Source organism: Apodemus sylvaticus, chromosome 21 (genome assembly GCF_947179515.1).
Source record: "Apodemus sylvaticus chromosome 21, mApoSyl1.1, whole genome shotgun sequence".
NCBI lineage: Eukaryota > Metazoa > Chordata > Mammalia > Rodentia > Muridae > Apodemus > Apodemus sylvaticus.
Window position 1 is genome coordinate 45,035,052 of NC_067492.1, and position 20,049 is coordinate 45,055,100.

A 20,049-nucleotide genomic window follows, 5' to 3' on the forward strand; every position below is an offset into this window, starting at 1 on the left:
TTTTAAATTAGATATACTCTTTATTTACATTTCAAATGATTTTTCCTTTCTTGGATCCCCCCTCCCTGAAAGTCCCATATTAATCTTTCCTCCCCAATTAACCCCTTCCTGCTTCCCTGTACTGGTAGTCCCCTACACTGCAACAAACTACTTCTTCTTTTTTTTTTTTTAATTTTTAATTTTAAGCAGTGGTGCAGCGGTCCCTTACATATGTGTTCAGTGCTGGAGGGTGTGCATGGTTACGAGCTCTTTGGTTTCCATGACTGCTCACAGCTATTTGCTAACTCCAGAGTTCAATGCTCTTTCACGCTACAGGGCAATGCATGCACACCATGCACAGCTATATATGCAGGCAGAATACTCATACACATAAAATAAAAACTCAATTTCTAAAGGATATACAGTAAGATATGGTTCTGCTTGGTTACTCATAAAGTTGTCTGATTTTTGCCACTTTTCAGGGCATATGAAATTCTTGGAATATACAATGAAGGAAAGTTTTGTTTCTCAAATCCTTAGACATACCTGGTTATATTAAACAATTTCTCACAACTGGTAAGTGAATAAACATATTCTTAATTGTATTAAATTCGTTTCTGTAGTTAAATATTACTAGTCATTATTTCTTTACAGAAATATTCTTTTAATTTTTACATAAAATCTGAGGAAGCTATAATATGTACCTTTATACAAGGTATATATGCCTTCAAAAGAAACCCAATAGAGACCTATTCAGTAAGAGGAAAAAGTCTAATTGGTATATTATAGGACAGAGTTTAAAGAAAAATGGAAAAATTTGCCAGGCAGTGGTGGTGCAAGCTTGTAATCCCAGCACTCTGGGAGGCAGAGGCAGGCTGATTTCTGAGTTCAAGGCCAGCCTGGTCTACAAAGTGAGTTCCAGGACAGCCAGGGCTGTACAGAGAAAACCTGTCTCGAAAAAACCAAAAATCAAAAAAACTATAAATGGAAAAATTTGATGGGCTGTGGTGACACACACCTTTGGTCCCAGCACTCTGGGAGGCAGAGGCAGGCTGATTTCTGAGTTCAAGGCCAGCCTGGTCTACAGTGTGAGTTCCAGGACAGCCAGAGCTACACAGGGAAACCCTGTCTCAAAAACCAAAAATAGAAGTTTATAGTGGAGATGAGTGGGACATGTCTCCAGGGCCTTCCTTCCTCATGGTCATCTTCATGACCATAGACCCTTTCCTGGCAATGTATTCTAAAGAAATGGAAGTACTTTTGCTTTGGATGTAAAGGACTTTATAGCAAATATTCTGAACTAGGTGAACATAGTTTTGTCTTCCCATTAACATTTAGACAGTTACTAAAAGGAAACCCTAGGAAACATACACAGAAGTCAGCTACTTTCAGGTCAAAAAGATTGGGCAACAGACTTTGATTCCAATTCATGACAGATACTGGAAATTAGTTGAGGACTTATGGAACTCCTCGGGTGGAGTGTTTGCCTAGCATACACAGCTCTGGGTTTGATCCCAGAATGAGGGTAGCAGTTCATAGGTACTACGAAATGGCTTCATGCTTGGAGTCCTGATGACTTTTCTTTCAGCAGTATGATAACTAGAATCTAGGGCCTCCTGCATGTTGGGTGGGCACTCTGCCTCTGAGCCACAGCAATAGTATAGGTGTTTGGGTAAAGTGGACTAATGTACTCCTCTCAAGGAAATGTGATTTAGAGTCAGATCTGATGGTCAGAATTATATTGAAACTGTATTTATTTAGTGTTGACTTATAAACTGCATGATCTGGGCAGCGGTGGTGCATGCCTTTAATTCCTGCCCTCGGGGGACCGAGGCATGTTGGTTAAAGTGGGAGTTATTTCAGAAAAGCAGACCTGGTAATGGCAAAGTGCAGAATCTGTGTCCATGGGCCTGCAGGTATGTAGAGCCATCTCTGAACTCGGGGAATTGTATTGTTTGTTGAGCCATTTGATGCAGTATTGCCCCTGAACAACCTGAAAACAGTGGGGCGAGACTGTTGGCCAATTCTGTAGTGCAGGAACACTGGAGAAGTGAGCTATAGATACTGACTATTAATTATTTTATTCTTTGTCCACTTATATCTGCATGGTACCTTTCAGTCCTTGGGTAGCATTGAGAAATACTTGACTCAGGGCTGCAAAAAGAAATGTAAATCTTGGCTTATCATGTTTTGATATGGGAAAAAGTTTTAAAAATAAATTTTTAAGTCTGAAACTTAAAAAAAAATTTTGACACCCTAAATAACTTTTAAAAAGTTATTAGTTTGGAAAACTAAATTTAGCCAAAAAGATGACTGATGTTTTTGTTGATTTTTGTAAGATTTCATCATATGCATTGAGATGGTTTTGGCCGCAATTGCCTATCCCTATACTTTCCCCTATAAATCCTATGCCCATGAAGCTGAGAAAGGCTCCTGCTTTGACTCCTTCCTCGCAATGTGGTATGTTTCTGATGTGAGAGATGACATTTCAGACCAAGTTAGTCTTGTTGGTAAGTAACAGGCTGAGTGTGTGTGTGTGTGTGTGTGTGTGTGTGTGTGTGTGTGTGCATGTGGGGACTTGAGATGAACCTCAGGAGTGGTTTCTCAGGAGCTGTTCAGATTTGGGTTTTGGAACAGAGTCTCACTCTCCTGGAGCTCACAGATCTCAGCTAGGATGCTTGGCCAGAGAGCCCCAGAGACCCTCCTTCTCTTACTGTGAGCAACACACAAAACCATGCCCTGCTTGTTATCTGTCAGTAGGATTAAACTCAGTTGCTTTATGTTTGTGTGGCCAGCAATTTACAAATGTCTCCTCAGCCCCAATATGTGGGTTATTATATTTCTCCTGCCATGACAATTCAATAGTTATTTAAAAATAAGACCATATTATAGCAGTTCCATGATGTAGGCTCTTCAAATTCAAGGAGATAGGGGGTAGGGGGAGCTATTTTTAGAATCATGTGTTTAAATGGTAAAAATAACTTTTGGTTAATAAGTTTCTATTGTCTTAAAGGGAGGACAATGCGAGGTTATCCAAACCAGCATCATAAAGAACATTCAAGCCCCCTTTCCTCCTCTTCCCAAGAAACATCTTCTGGCTCTTCAAAGCCACCCTCCACAGTGGGCCTATACCAAGGTTTTGGACACACAGTTACATCACAGAGCCCTATCCCAGAAAAAGAGCAGAAGCTTCTTCTTAGAGGACAAGATTGCATACATGACATCCCCAAAACATTACTAACGCTTCTTGAATCAGGCCAACATATCATAATTAATATCCCAGGATACCAGATGGAGATTCCCAATCTCAGCTTTCAATACCCTATAGAGACAGTTTCCTCACAGGTGTTATTTTCATCATAGACATCTGAAGATTCCGCGAATGACATGTTGGAATCACTGCAGGAGCTGTCTGATTCATCCATGGACCCTTAAAGCTGCCACATCTTCCTGCACAGTTTAAAATTTAAGATAGCCTAAAAATAGATAGACATATAATAGCAATATGTACATATATTTATATATATATTATATATCACAAATAATATTTAAATTTCCTAAGCTTTGGCTTTCTTAAACTGTTAGGATATCATATATTCAAACAGTAGGTAACAACTTTAGCAGATGCTCTTGAATTTATCAAACAGATAAACATTTTTAAAAAAATCAATGTTTCATAACACTGCATGAATGTAATGCTCTGGACTGAAAATTTGAATTAATTGAATTTAATCCTAATCATGTTCCATTTAACTTTATATAATTATAGTGTTTTTAAACTCATAGAACTCTTACATGTCTTATTCTTTTTTTTTTCTCGAGACAAGATTTCTCCTATATATTCATGGTTGCCCTAGAACTTGTTGCAATATACTTCCTATCCATTCACATTGAGGGGATTTGAGGCCAGTGATTGGAGGCGGAGGAGGAGGAGGAGCTAGGAGAGGTGAGGGGAAGGAGAGAGAGAGAGAGAGAGAGAGAGGGAGAGGGAGGGAGGGAGGCAGGCTTGGGGTAACCACATGAGCAAAGAGAGAGGGAGACACTCCTATGCAGATGGTTTCAGACATATTTCTGTTGTTTTGGATGGGTTAGAAATATTGGGATAAGACTTTATCATTGTAAATTGGCATTATGTAAATTGGAGTTTTATATACATAAATATATCTGGTTAACTATTCAAGTTTAAGAGTCATGCTTTACGAGATACTTGGAAGGAGTGGGTGGGTGCTGGGCAGGAGCGTGGGACTCTGCCATTTACAGAGTCTATGGAGGAGAGGAAACACAGCTGGGATGCTGTGAGAGTTAGTTGGAAGAGATTGGCTCAGTGGTGAGAGCTGACCTGAGAGAGTCCCGCCGGGACCTGGCGGTGCAGTACTCTTTCTTAATTATTAGCCACTACAAGAATTCACTTTGTAGACCAGGCTGGCCTAAAACTCAGGTCTGCCTCCCACATGCTGGGATTAAAGGTATGCACCACCAGTATCTAATTGTGTTTTACTCTTTAAGCAGATTCTTAATATGTGGGGCAAGGGAAACCGTGTCACCAGACAGAAAAAGTGGTCAGAATGAGCTGATTAAGGAACCCTGGCAATTCTCATAATTTAGACCAGTAGGTACTTGAACTGCTGATTCCTGTCCTGAGGTACATAGCGATGACACCCCACTAGAGGACCATGACAACTGGTCACGAAGCAAACCGCCCAGAGTTCTCCATGCTAGTGAGGTATCTAGATGGGCCAGCAGGAGGGCTCAGCCAATGAGCTTCCCTTCCCACACATTCCTTCCTGTAAAAGGAATGTCTATTTAATCTCTAGGCCACCCTGAGTAAGGTGTATGTACCCTTTGCACCATGAATAAACACTTTGGACAAGCAAGGACTGTCTCTGATCAAGAACCACCATGAGGAGGACTTCATTACACTCCTGATAACCTGAGCTAAGCCAGATCCCCTGCCCTGGGCTCATTGCTGGCCCACTGGCCCTCATTCTCAACTCCTTGTGGTTCCTAGCTATTTCTCACCCCAAGAAATGTGGACTGAAGCCCCCATCTTAGTCTACATTTTGCCTCCTCTGAGCAGTGTGTCAGAGTGTCCCACAAGCCCCACACTCCAGTACATTGACTTGAACCATTTACTCAAGTCATACAAGGTCCACAAGAAACCTTTCCTGACTTTTTACAAAGACTATCCTCTGCTGTGGAAAGGAGTATATGAGATTCTGTAGCAAGGAAGGCAATAATTGAGTCTTTAGCTTTTGAGAATGTGAATACTGAATGCAAAGAAGTAATCAGACCACTGAGGGCAAAGTCAGCATCAATAGACGAGTGGGTTAGATATACAACTGATGTTGTATCTTGCTCACCTGATATGACTATAAAAGGAGAAACTGCCACTAGATACCTAGAAATGACCCAGGATTTCAAATGTTTTGTGGTGAGTGGGGTCATCTCAGAAATGAGTGTAGGAAAAAAAATAACCAAAGCAATACCAAAAGGGGGCCAATGCCTTTTGGAATATGTCAAAGGTGTGGCAAAGAATGGCATTTAACTAGGGAATGTAGAGCAAGAACAGACAAATGGGGCAACATCCTGCCAAAAAACTCCCAGGAAGGCCTCTCGCAGGTCCCAATGCCAGACAGGGAGAGCTTTCTTCCTCAGGACAATTAAGTGACACTGCATCAAAAACAGATGTTCTAAGACGAGATAAGACTGAGGCAAGTTCTGTAGACAATTCAGAAAGCCTCAAAGGGACCCAAAAAAGAATATTTTGGCAAACTTCTATAGAGGATCACAGGTCAAAACTAAAAATATTAAGATTGAAGGAATGGTTGACACTGGAGCAGATGTCACCATTCTCTCTCCAAAATCTTGGCCTGTAAGTTGGCCACTTCAAGAAGTAGACATCCAATTTCAAGGAATTGGGACCTTATCCCAAATAAAGCAAAGCACCAGATGGCTTACATGTATAGGACCAGAAGGCCAGGTAGGAAAATTGAGGCCATACGTGGCTGATATAGCCATGAACTTATGGGGAAGAGATCTATCACAGCAGTGGAAAACCCAAATTAATATCCCCTTAGTCTCAGTATCTAGCCATGAAACTAGTCAGGCTCCTAATAAAAATCTTAAATTAGCTAGGGAATCTTATCAAAGGCAGTTACAGACTGTCAAGCTGTCCATAAACAAGATACAACAGAGGCTGACAATTTAGCTTTACCCCAAGGATCCAAAACACCAACAGCCTTACCACTAAGGTGGTTGACTACCCAACACATTTGGATTGATCAATGGTCTATGACCAAAGAAAAACTGCAGGCATTAGAACAGCTAGTCTAAGAACAGCTGGAGGCTCAGCATATAGAGGAGTCTACCAACCCTTGGAATTCTCCAGTATTTGTCATTCAAAAGAAATCTGGCAAATGGAAGATGTTGACATATCTCAGAGCGATTAATAAGATTATTCAGCCAATGGGTTCCTTGCAACCTGGAATCCCATTGCCTTCCTTGTTGCCTAAGGAATGGCCTATCATAGTGATTGATCTGAAAGATTGTTTTTTTACCATTCTTTTACATGAATGTAATAAGGAAAGGTTTGCATTCTCAGTACCTACATTCAATAGAGGTCACCCAATAAAATGATATCACTGGAAAATCTTGCCACAAGGAATGTTAAATAGCCCTACCTTGTGTCAGTATTTTGTCCAACAGCCATTGGACATGATTCGCAATTTCCCCAATCCATTATTTATCATTTTATGGATGGCATCCTATTAGCTAATTCAGATATAAATATTGTGGAAAGAATGTTTGATGAAGTAAAAAAAAAAAAAAAAAAAAAAAACTTGCCTTCCTGGGGATTGCAAATCACCCCTGAAAAAATACAAAGAGGGGATTTTATTAATTATCTAGGATATAAAATAAGTCGGCAAAGGGTTTGCCCACAAAAGGTGCAAATCAGAAGAAGCCAATTAAGGACCCTTAATGATTTTCAGAAGCTACTGGGAGATATCAACTGGCTGAGGCCTGCAATTGGTTTGGCCACTCAAGAGCTAAACAATTTCTTTCAAACCTAACAAGGTGATAAGGATTTAAATAGTCCAAGGAAACTGAAAGCTGAGGCTGAGATGGAGCTAACTTTGGTAGAAATTGCAGGATAGACATCTAGATCATACTGATCCAAAGGTGGCCTGCATCTTAGTTAGTTTTCTGAGGAGCAGGTGGCAGCTGGAACTTCCCAGGCTCACTGTAAGTGTCCCTGACACAACTGTCAATGATGAGCACAGGCTAGCAACAGCACTCATTGTAGGCTGGGATGACCGGGGAAGCCAGGAAACAGCCGTGTGCTCTCCAGGCTCATTTGGACTTTCCCCATCAACCTCTGGAACCCTTCAGTTTCGTGAAGCACGGTGACACACCCTGAAGGCTATGTTTCTGGTTGTTAATTACAACCAGCCCTTTGTTAAGAGCTAGGCAAAAAGGCCTTGAGTAGGTGATCCTGGACCCATAAGATAAGTGGAAATGAGGTAATTATCTGCTTATCTTGTTTCTGTAAACTGCTTACGCCATTACCCCCACCTAGGAGTTCACACAGCTGTAGACCTCCAAGAAAACAGGAAACTAATTGGTCCACAGAGCATGGGCTCCGATAATTTAAACTGACTGGCCTAAAAACTATGGAGTGGTACAAATCAATTGGCTCACACTTCGAGGGCTCTCAAATAAAAATCCTCTTGCTTACTGCATCGAGACCATTTTTTCATGAGTGATATGGGTGTCACCTTCCGAGGCATGGGGCGCCGGGGCACCCTCGTTCTTTGGGTCTTACATTTTCTTGGTGCATTGACTGGGAAGTGCGACTATCTTTCACACACGAGAACTGACTTGGAGGTAAAGGGGATCCCCTCTGGAATGTGTGTGTGCCGGCTGATGTTTTTGTTGTCCTGAGTGTCTGTCCTGCACTATTTTCTGAATTTGAATCTGAAGAGACGTGCACTTTTGGTGGGCAGCTGTTCTCTGGGATCGTGAGAACGTGAGTAGACGTGCTCGGTAGACCACAGGCTGTGACCCTGAGAGACGTCCCAGGAAGTTTTGGGGCAACTCTAAGGACCCTAGAAGATCCCTGTCTGAGTGTCAGAGAGGACACAGTAGTTTACTTAATTGGAGAACTTATATGCCTTCCCGGCCGTCTGGTTTTCAGTCTTTGTCTTGTTTGTCTGTCTACAGTTTGACCGGGTACTACGGTTTGTTTTCTGTCTCACAGTTTGTCAAAGTCTGAGTCTATAAGCCTGTCTGAAAACTTTCGGTTTTGATTGCTAGTGTCTGGGGCTCGGAGAGCCTGTCTGGGGCAGTGAGTTCAACTGGCAGCCATGCTAGTAGAGACCGCAGGGGTCTGGAGGAAGCTTTAGACCCTGGAGAGAGCTGAATAAGGCTCTCCTCCATCTGCAAACAGCAAGGCAGTAATGGCGGGAGCCATTTTGTTTTGCTGAATCTGGTTTATCTGGTTCCTGCAGTGTGTGCAGGAGCACCTGGTGTCTGAAACAGGGCCCCTCTAGGGGCAAATTGTGTGATTTTCCTTGTTCTGTGTTCTTGAATCTAGAGGACTGATGGTGGCAGGGTCAGGCTGTCTATGTGGTGTTGTTTTGTATCATGTTCTGTGTTCTTGGACTTAGACGGACGATATTATTTGGACTTTAGACTGACTGAAAAGCAACTCTCTCTGTGGTGCCAAAATCAGGTCACATGATCCAAGCCCACCATCTTAGAACAAAAGGAGAGCCAAAATGCTTGGGCTCTGATGCCCCCTGGTGGGGAAATAAGTCTTGACAAGACACTCAATGTAGCAGGTGCGAGTATTCTGGTACATTAAGTTGGTACAGAGGGTTTATTTCTTTTATTTTAAATTGTTTAAATTATTATGATTGATGTGATGTTAAACTTTGTGGTTATATTGTTCCTCTGGGAGAGAGGTCAAAATTAGCGAGACCTCCAGAAGACTAGATTCTAAACTATTAAGTGAAAAAAATCTGTCTTTGTGATACTAAAATCTTGTTTTGAGATTTACATTACAGAAAATACCACTCCCCTTCATATCTCAACATCTGTATTCAGAATGAAGAAACTGTCTTTCTAGAGAATATAGAAATGGTCAGATTTAAAATGGGGAGAAAATAAAATTAAGTATATAGGCATAATCTCATTTGATAAAAAACTTTATAATTGTTATTAAGTTCAAGGCATAAATTCTTATTTGATATAGGTTTTATTGTGATACAAAATCAAGGTTTTTATTGGTATAAATACTAAAAATTTAAAAGTACAGGATTTACACCCAGTCCTTTTTTGCTGTTATTATTACAGATCTGAGATATTTAAGCCTGTGAGTTTAGGGCCAAATAGAAATATAAGGCTCTGAGTTTATTGTTAGGGTGTTTTCTAGGTTTTAATCAGAAATAGCTGAAGATAATTTAAGAGACAACAGTCCACATTACTTTACATAGATAGCTGGTTTTCAAAAATGTCAAAACTCCATGAAATATGATGTTTAAGTCTTAGAAACAGTGTTAAGCTTTCTATATAATTTCAGTAAATATTGGTCACTCTTAGATTTCTGATGGGGTTAAAGACTGTTAGTCTCATAGCAGCCCATGTTTCTTGAGAAAGCTGATATAGATTTAAGTAAATGATTTTCAGGTGACATAAAATTTAAAGCCAAGACATGAGTCCATTCTTACAATGTTAATTCTTAAATGTTAATTCTGACAGTCTTTAAAGATAATACAGATGAAAAGGTTATGTGTAATTGACAGGGATGATAAACTAGGTGTTTTGTCTATCTTATAGTTTATAATTTACAAGATGGTAATAATTATGCTCAATTGCTATTTAAAGAGGACTACAGAATGGAGCAGGAGAGGACCTTAGACCACCTATCCTGATACCATGGTAGCTCTCTCACTAAGGGCATATTTCCAAAGAGACTGATTAATCTCTTTGAGACTGTTTTATTTGTAATACAGGAAGCCAAAAAGAATACCCCCTCATATAAAAGGTAAGAGGCACCTATAGGGCCAACACCAGACTCCATTGGCAGGTCTCCAGGGCATGGCAGCCCACAAATTTGACCAAGGTATGTAAGGTTAAGCAGGGACCAGATGAGTCACCTGCAGCTTTTCTAGAGCAGCTCATAGAGGCATTCTGCCAATATACACGCTATGACTCCAGGGGCACAGAATATAAAGCTATATCAGGAAAAAGCGTCAGAGGCTAGATGGATTTGGTGCAGGTTGCTGAGAAGGTCTGTAGAAGTATTTAGTGTAGGTTACTGAGAAAGTCTGTAGAGAGATTTAGTGCAGTTTGCTGAGACAGGGAAATAGAGAGGAGAAGAAAAAGAAAGAAAAAAAAATAACAGAGAAAGAAGCTACAGAGAATCCCGGCTATAATAGTTAGAAAAAGCAGAAAAGAGAGACAGAAAAGGACCAGTGTGCATACTGTAAGGCGAGAGGCCACTGGGCCAGAGTGTGCCCTAACAAATAGAAGCCGGGAGCAGGAATCCTAGGTCTTGAGAAAAGTACCCCCAAATGGCAAACCCAGGTGTTAGCCCTGGGTGAAGACAGTGACTAGGGGAGATGGGGTTTATGACCACCTTCCCCAACCCAGGATAACTGTGGAAGTAAAAGAGAAACCCACTCAGTTCTTGGTGGACACAGGGGCCCTACACTCGGTCTTTCAAGCCAATGGCGCTGTTTCGAAGAAAGGATCTTGGGTCTAAGAAGCCACTGCAACCAAAATGTATTCATGGACTACCCGAAGAACAGTGGACCTACGGATGGGATGGTTAGCCCATTCATTTAGGGCCACCCCAGACTCTCGTTGGAGTAAGACGTGCTCTCTAAAATGGAGAGGGGGCAGATATGCTTCCTGCCCAACAGGCTGCAGCTAACTGGCCCCAAAAAGAGAGACTGACCCCTGCTGAAAGTCACTACAGACAGGAGCAGTTTTCTCCATAATGGAAGCAGGTGCTGCTATGGTGGACGGCACAAATGTCATCTGGGTAGAAGAATCTTTAACCACTGGCATGTCAATGCAGAAAGTAGAGCTCATTGCCCTCACCAAGACCTTGGAACTTGGAACCAGTAAGAAAATCAACATCCACACGGATAACCGGTATGCCTTTGCCACAGCCAATGTCCACAGGGATATATGCCAAGAGGACTACTCACATCAAAGGAAACCAACAGAAAATCTTGGACCTTTTACATCTCCTAATGAATCCAACAACTGTGAGTATTATTCACTGCCCAGGACATCAAAAGGAAAAAGATTCAATGGTAAATAGCCAGGCAGAGCAAGTGGCTCCAGGAATGGATATACAGGAACCTATACTGATTATGGGCCTGCAAGAGACACTCACTGCAAAATGGGACAAAATTAAGAAACAGTCTCACTTAAAAAAGGACTGAGATTGCTGGTCACCCTACCAACTTATTACCAAGAGAAGGTGCACACAAGAAGGGAGAACTATACTCCCCAGGAAGTAAGCCAAAGACTCACTAGGCCAAATGCACAGATGGGCTCAGCAGATTCAAAACCTTGTCCTGGCAGTTAAGGGACAAAACGTATATATTTATGAGTCAGGTTTTAGGCTACAGAGATAATAGAACAGTGTAAGATATGCCAGCAAGTAAATGCTTATGCAGTAAAGAATAAACAGGGCAAAAGGCCTACAAGAGAATAGCCTAGAATATATTAAGAAATTTTATAAAAGCTAAGGCAGGAGAATATGGTTATAAAATACCTTCTAGCATTTATAGATACTTTTCTCTAGATGGGTTGAAGCAGGAAACAGCTGCCAGGGTTAGAAGAAATTTTCTCAGGAAAATTTCAGAGTTCCTAAGGTAATTGGATCAGACAATGGTTCTGTTTTTGTTTCTAAGGTAAGTCAGAAATTGACAGAGATATTGAGGACTAATTGGAAACATTATTGGATGTACTGTCCCCAGGGCTCAAGGCAGGTAGAGAAAATAAACAAAACCCTATGAGAGACTTTATCTAAATTGGCCTTGGAGACTGGCTCAGGCTGGGTGGTGCCAGTTTCTGAACAGCCTCTGCCATTTTAACCTGACCCCCCCTAGAGATCCTCTTTGATACCCCAACTCCTTTGGTGTCCACGGAGCCCTCTCAAGAGGTGTCCCACAATATGAGATTTGCCTTAAATGCTCCAGGCATGCCAGAGACTCCTCACTGCTTCCAGATAGGTGACTGGATCTGTATGAGAAGGCTTCAGGAACTGTTGCTGAAACCATGATGAAAGAAACCCTCACCAAATTGATCACAGAGATTGGTGTTAATGTTAGATAGCTCTCCTACCCTTTGTGCCCTTTAGGCCTTTATTCTCTAGGCACAAGGCTTTGAGTGGGTGAGGCAGCAAGCATGGAAGCAGCTCTGGGAGGCCTACTCAGGAGAAGGAGACTTGCAAGTCCCACATCACTTCCAAGTTGGAGATTCGCTCTACGTTAGATGCCACTACACAGAAAACCTTGAGACTCAGTGGAAAGGCCCTTATCTTGTAATCTTGACCACCCTGCTTTCTGTTTTGATGAGACCCTTACTAATTTTGCTCCTGTTGCTTACAGTTGGGCCTTGCATAATTAATAGCTTTATTGCTTTTGTTAGAGAACGAGTGACTGTGGTCCATATCATAACACTTAGACAACAGTAAGAAAGACTTCTGAGCCAAGAGGAGGCCAACCTTTAATTCTCCTAGTTCTAAGATTAGAACTATTAACAAGAGGAAAAGTGGGGAATGAAAGGATAGAAAATACAGCCTAACTCTCTAATAACCCCAAGAAGTCAGAAGCTTAAAATGCTATCCCGCTCCAAAGAAGCTCTAACTCCACCCTTCTAAGGAGCCCCAAACACTTCATATTCCTTGAACCCACTTTGTTAGAAACTAGGTGAAAGATCGCATTCCAGAGCCCACCCTTTGTTAAGAGCTAGGCAAAAAGGCCTTGAGTAGGTGATCCTGGCCCCATAAGGTAATTGGAAATGAGCTAATTATCTGCTTATCTTGCTTCTGTAAACTGCTTACGCCATTACCCCCACCCAGGAGTTCACACAGCTGTAGACATCCAAGAAAATAGGAAACTAATTGGTCCACAGAGCGTGGGCTCCGATAATTTAAACTGATTTGCCTAAAAACTATGGAGTGTTACAAATCGATTGGCTCACACTTCTCAGGCCCTTGATGCTAAGAAATGATTGGTTTGTGATTCAAGGGCTCTTGATCTCTACAAAGTTCACAGGTTCTCTGTCTAAGCACACACCCAGCATGACTTGGAAATGCACCATTGCTGTTCTCTTGCCCCTGTGCTACATCAAACCCCACATACACCCAAAGCTAGATCATTCGTGTAATTACTAGACACAGCTCAATCCTACTGCATGGATTCAGGGGCTAAGGGATGTGAAGAAAACCACTGATAAACAAAGGAGGAAGGAAAGCTGGAGAACTCTTGACTGAAAAAACAGACACACATCAACCTTCCATCACAGGGACACGCGATTTGAGCAAGTTATTCACTGTGGCAATGACTCTTCTGGCCTGCCTCGCCTGGCTGCACAATTTCAGCCTGGTGGTTTTGCAGACACCTCTTGCTCTCCAGCTCCTCCCACATGACACTGTCCTCTGCTCCCGCCCACTCTCACCTCACACCAACACTGATTAAAACAGAAATGGCGAGTGAGACACGCATTTGCTTGTGTAGGCTTAATGGGGATAGCTGTTCTTTATTGTCTTCATGTCACATGGGATTCGCCCTTGGCGATGTGAGATCACTGTGCAATCATGGTCAAATGCTGCCAGTTCACCTGGGCACCTTAAAACCCAAACACACCTCCAAAGATTAATACTGAAACCACACATTATCTTCTGAAAAAACTCATCCTGAGCCCCCACACCAGCTGAGCACTCTGGAAGCAGCACAATGCCCAAGCCAATGTCAGGAGAATTCTCCAAAAATGTTCGGAGGAAGAGAAATCACATAGGTGTGACAAATCAAGGTCTGTCGTGTCTTTTCTGTCCCAGGCACTCACAGATTGTTACAGTGATGAGTTTGATAACTGACAGCTTTCCTACACCAACATTTTAATGCCATGCTCTAGAAAAGTAAAGTGAATATTCAAATTACACACATATGGAAGATTTTAAAGAGAAACTTCATAAAAAAGTGACATACAAATTTAGTTTTAACATAATGGCTATTTTAAAAACAGCAGCTAACTTGTTTTTAATCAAAAAAAAAAGAATTACTGTTTTTGCTTGCATTGCAGTACATATACCTCAAAATTAGGTGTTATGTGTGCCTATCAAGAAAAAAAAATGTACTAGGCATGTTTCCTCTCTAGGATGGGGAGTTATTTACTTGAGAAAATTACATAGGCATATTTCACACTCTAAAATACTTCACTCTCCTCCATATGCAAGATGATCTTTCTCTGTCTTCTATATCACCCATAATTCATAAAGATGCCGACATAAACTCCTATATATATGACATGGAAATATTCATTCTAAACACATACAGAAAACCAACCCTTCTAATAATTTTATAACCTGTAATTTGTCAACTTGCCAGTATGACATGTTGGTTCTATCTCTTCAATGCCCAGGCCAAAGCAATCGCTTACTGAATGTTTTCTACACGCAAAGCACTGCATGTTGATAGAAAAGAGAAGCATGCAAAGGATAAGGAAGATATTTCTCCATTCCAAGGAAACAGTAGATTCTAAGAAACAAAGTAAACACAGGAAACATAATGAACAAAACCAGGGTGTGAGCAACAGAGGAGGCACACAAATGTGTCAGGATAAACACACACACACACACACACAGAGAGAGAGAGAGACAGAGACAGAGAGAGAGGGAGAGAGAGAGAGAGAGAGAGAGAGAGAGAGAGAGAGAGAGAGAGAAGAAGAAGAAGAAGAAGAAGAAGAAGAAGAAGAAGAAGAAGAAGAAGAAGAAGAAGAAGAAGAAGAAGAAGAAGAAAAAGTAAAACAGAGAAAATGGCAGAGAGCACAGGGTTTTTCCTAAAGCTAGCTCATCTCTTTTCCACAAACTAGGTACATGAAAGCATACAAACTCCTGTCACACTCCCTGGTGCCGGATGAAGAATCTGATGTCCAGATACCATTTGATTCTATGAGTCAATGAGTGTGTGTGGTTTGACTGCTTCTGAGATGCAGCAGACCCTGAATACCTGCCAGACAGTCCCACCCGGCCAGAGAGATGTTAGTGTCTGTATCACATTTGGAAGCTAAGGTCCTTCCAAAGCATTGTTGTAGACCTCACCATTCTCTCAGAGGCAAGGCAGCTCCTTCGAGAGCCTGCTCCACCATACTCCTGTCCTGCCTGCCCAGTCTCACCTGACTCAAACCCCAGGCACAGTACATTCATTCAAACACCAACACCTTTACTCCCTGAGCCTAAAGCCCTTCCTCCTGATAGCCCAAGGCAGCGGGAACCTGGACAATTCTTCTTCCCCTGTAGAATTCAGACCAACAGTTGGGGACGCTCTTTTGCCTCCTGGCCATGGGGCCTCACGTAGTTTTTAAGTTTTGGTAAAGAAACCCTGGACTTGAATTCTGAGTAATGCTGTGAGAGTTACAACCTCGCGCTCTTGGAATGCATTTTACCTTATGAGACAAGAGCCTTGGGAGGCCAGAAGCAGACCATCTTCCAATGGCCCATGTTTTGGAGGACTGGCATCTAGAAAGCAAGGTTTAGCAGAAGGTTGCTGGGACAGCCCCACTGAGGCCTGGAAGAGGAGTGTGGAAGTTGTCTTCCTTGTTTTCTTTGCTTTCTAGCCATATGATGAGAGGTTTTATGTCACTACATAGTCCAGGCATGCTGTGCTGCTTCACCATAGGTCCAAAGCTATCAGAGTAACTGATCACAGACTGGGACCTTCAGACTGAGAACCACAAATATCTACTTGTTTGCTTGTTTGTCTGTTTGTTTATAGAGGGTGGACCCTCCAGGCCTCCATGAATCAGGATGCTCTAGAGGACAAAGGAGAATGCTAAGCCATCCTCTATAACACGTGCAGAGCAGTAGCACTTCCCTGACTTCCCGGGCTCGTCTGCATGGCATCTAACAGATTGATTCTCTTGGCTTGACACACTGAGATCTGGCTTTCCTATAAGTTCCCAAACACTTCTTACAATCCCCAAAGTCCTGCGGCCCCAGTCAATAGATTTCACATATCACCCGCACAGAAACCATGGCTGTCCCTGTGCCCTGAAAGCCCCCTCTAATTCTGCAGCTGCTCTGCTCCTCTCAGGTCTCACTACCTATAGCAGAAACCAACAAAGGTCCTCAACACACTTGGAATCCATAGTCACAAAACACAATGCAGCAAGGATGTGTCACAAATGTCTGTGTGGCTTTGGTCCTCTTACTTCCCAAAGTCCTTGCAGCAATCCAGCGAGTCTCTAAGCACTGCTTGACCAACAGGACTCCAGTGATGTCATCGGTGGCTCGGAACTATATGTGCCTCTGCCAACTTGGTCACCTTGCATAGGAAGCTGCCCAGTCTCTGCAACATGTGCACATGTCACAGTCACTTCCTTTCATACTAACCTCGGTAAGCCTGCTTGCTCTTTAGCGCCCTCTAGCACCGAGCCCACACCTTCACCATTGCGTGGAAATGCATTAGGTACTTGCTTTCACTACTGACCCTTTGTGTTTCCTTCCCAGTCAAGTTTGAACTCCCTCAGCTACATTCCATCTACATCTTAGCTGGTAATCTCTGAATGCCAGGATCTAACCCTCATCCCTTAAGATCTTAGATCAAGAAAGCCCATTCCTGAACCACAGTCCTCCATTAGCACTGAGGCCTTCCAACCCACTGTCTGTCACATGCCAAGGTTCTCCTAATCTGCGCAAACTTACATTTTTATTTTAGCACCTAGAATAATTCAATTGCTTACCGATGTCTCTGCTCTGACTAACATTACTGGTTTAAGGGTATATGGAACCAACCTTTACTGTCTAGTCCAAAGACCTGAGGCAAGGCTCTGTCCACCTTGAAATTGCTCAATAAACCCAAGTTAACAGACCGGCTTTCTTCAGACACACTAGGGATGGATTATCTGTTACTGAGGAAAAGAATACTGCTATCTTGTTCAGAACATTTCTGTTTTATCTAGGATTAAATCGGATTGTTATTTAAGAAAAGAAGTTAAGAAAAAAGATTCTACATAGCAGGTGGTAGCACGGATGAAGAATCTGGCACCAGGGTGAGAAACTTATGTCACACATGTTGTCTCCAAGTTGAAGGATTTCATCAAACACTTGTTGCCAACTTCCTCTGCACCTTCATCACAGTGAACCTTTCACAATACTGACACAGCCTCTGGTACACAGTCTGACTTAATTGCTAATGGTGTGAACTGGGAACTGGCTATTTCAAAAGCTCCCTGCTTCAGGGAGACTCCACAGCCTTCTGTGCATAGCCAGCTAGGAGGGAGTGATCTCCTAGCAGGCTTTCACTTTTGATCTTAGAGGTGAGATCTCCCACTTTTGATCACAGAGGTGAGATCTCTCACTTTTAATCTCAGAGGTGAGATCTCCACCTTCTCTATGGAGGGGACTCAGCTAGGAGCACACAGGGTCTAAGATCAGTGGAGCAGCTGGGATGGAAGTCTTCCTGCCTGCCACCATTTGTACAGGGGAGCCAGGAAACTCCACACAGCCTTCTGTGCATATTCCACCAGGAGAGAGAGAGAGAGAGAGAGAGAGAGAGAGAGAGAGAGAGAGAGAGAGAGAGAGAGAGAGAAAGAAAGAAAGAAAGAAAGAAAGAAAGAAAGAAAGAAAGAAAGAAAGAAAGAAAGAAAGATAGATCTCCCAGCAGTGCTTTCAATTTTGAGCTCAGAGGAGTAAGGACACAGGCTTACAGGCCCATGCGAGGAACAAACTCCAGCTAGAGACAAGAATACTAACTAGCACCAGATGGCGAAAGGCAAGCACAAGAACCCTACCAATAGAAACTAAGGCCACATAGCAACATCAGAACCCAGTTCTCCCAACACAGCAAGTCCTGGATACCCCAACACACTGAAAAAGCCAGAGTTGGACTTAAAATCATATCTCATGATGCTGATAGAGGGCTTCAAGAAACACTTAAATAACTCCCTTAAAGAAATACAGGAGAACATTGGTCAATAGGTAAAAACCCTTAAAGAGAAAACACAAAAATACCTTAAAGAAATACAGAAGCTCATGGATCAACAGGCAGAAACCCTTAAAGAAGAAACACAAAAAGCCCTTAAGGAATTACAGGAAAACACAAACAATCAAGTGAAGGAACTGAGCAAACCCATCCAGGATCTAAAAGTGGAAGTAGAAACAATAAAGAAATCACAAAGTGAGACATCTCTGGAGATAGAAAACCTTGGAAAGAATTCAGGAGTCATAGATGCAAGCATCAACAACAGAATACAAGAGATAGAAGAAAGAACCTCAGGTGCTGAAGATACCATAGAAAACATTGACTCAACAGTCAAAGAAAATGCAAAATGCATAAAGCTGGTAACCCAAAGCATCTAGGAACTCCAGGACACAATGAGAAGACCAAACCTAAGGATTATAGGTATAGATGAGAGCAAGGATTTATATCTTAAAGGCCCAGTAAATATCTTTAACAGAATTGTAGAAGAAAACTTCACTAACCTAGAGAAAGAGATGCCCATGAACATACAAGAAGCCTTCAGAACTCCAAACAGACTGGACCAGAACAGAAAATCCTCCCAGCACATAATAATCAAAACACCAAATTCACTAAACAAAGAAAGAATATTAAAAGCAGTAAGGGAAAAGGGGCAAGTAACTTATAAAGGCAGACCTATCAGAATCACACCAGACTTCTCACCAGAGATGATGAAAGCTAGAAGATCCTGGGAAGACCTCATACAGACCCTAAGAGAACACAAATGCCAGCCCAGGCTACTATACCCAGCAAAGCTCTCAATCATCATAGATGGAGAAACCAAGATATTCCATGATAAATCCAAATTTGCACAATATCTGTCCATAAATCCAGCCCTACAAAGGATAACTGATGGAAAATGCCAACACAAGGAGGGAAACTATACCCTAGAAAAAGCAAGAAAGTAATCTTCTTCCAACAAACCCAAAAGAAGATACCCACACAAACATAAAAATAACATCAAAAATGATAGGAAGCAACAATCACTATTCCCTAATATCTCTTAACGACAATGGATTCAACTCCCCAATAAAAAACATAGACTAATGAAATATTTCTCATGTAAATCTTCAATTTTATCAGAAAAATGTTTGTAATTCCCCTTTTAATCAATTTAGTAATTTCCTTTATGGTGACCATTTTATCTGCATTATTTGTCATGACAATCTTCAATTTTAATACGTCTTTCTATATACTTGCTCTATTTGATCAGAAATGTTTCCAATCTAAATCTTTGATTTTATCACAAATGTTTCTAATTCCACCTTCAATTAATTTAGAAAGAGTTTTTACATCAACCATTTTTTATGTAAAATTTCCCATGAAATAGTCAATTTTAACGTGTTTGTCTATTTATTTCTTGAATTTTACCAGAAATATTTTCCGTGTTAATCTTCAATGTATCTGAAAATGTTTATAATTCTGCCTTCAATCAACTTAGATCTTTATGCCTATCATTTTATCTATATAATTTCCATGATAATCTTTAATTTTAACATGTTTTTCTATCTATCTCTATATATTTCTACAATTTTATCAGAAACATTTTCCATGTAACTCTTCAAATCTGTAACTGAAACAGCCAAAATGCTCCAACTCTAATAGTTTACAGCAATGCTCTAAGACTACAGAGAAGGCTCTGAAAGAGCTTTCCCAGACCTAAGTGTACAGTCACCTTATAGAAGCAGAAGGGAGCACTCTATGAGAATATGACTAATATATCCAATAAATGTATGTGCTCTTAAAAAATGTAACGGTCTTCATGACTTGTGTCATCTAGAAAAACTGTCAATGATTAGAGTCAAGTGCC

The 20,049-nt window shown here is 41.5% G+C and overlaps 1 long non-coding RNA gene across 1 annotated transcript in view; it reads right to left on the bottom strand.

The window, feature by feature from the left end:
- Positions 1-932: 932 nt before the first annotated feature.
- Positions 933-20,049, bottom strand: part of LOC127672161 (uncharacterized) — a 64,149-nt gene continuing 45,032 nt past the window's right edge. Inside the window, exon 5 of the long non-coding RNA XR_007974836.1 lies at positions 933-3,455. This is a non-coding gene — a long non-coding RNA (uncharacterized LOC127672161). The remainder of the gene's footprint in view (positions 3,456-20,049) is intronic.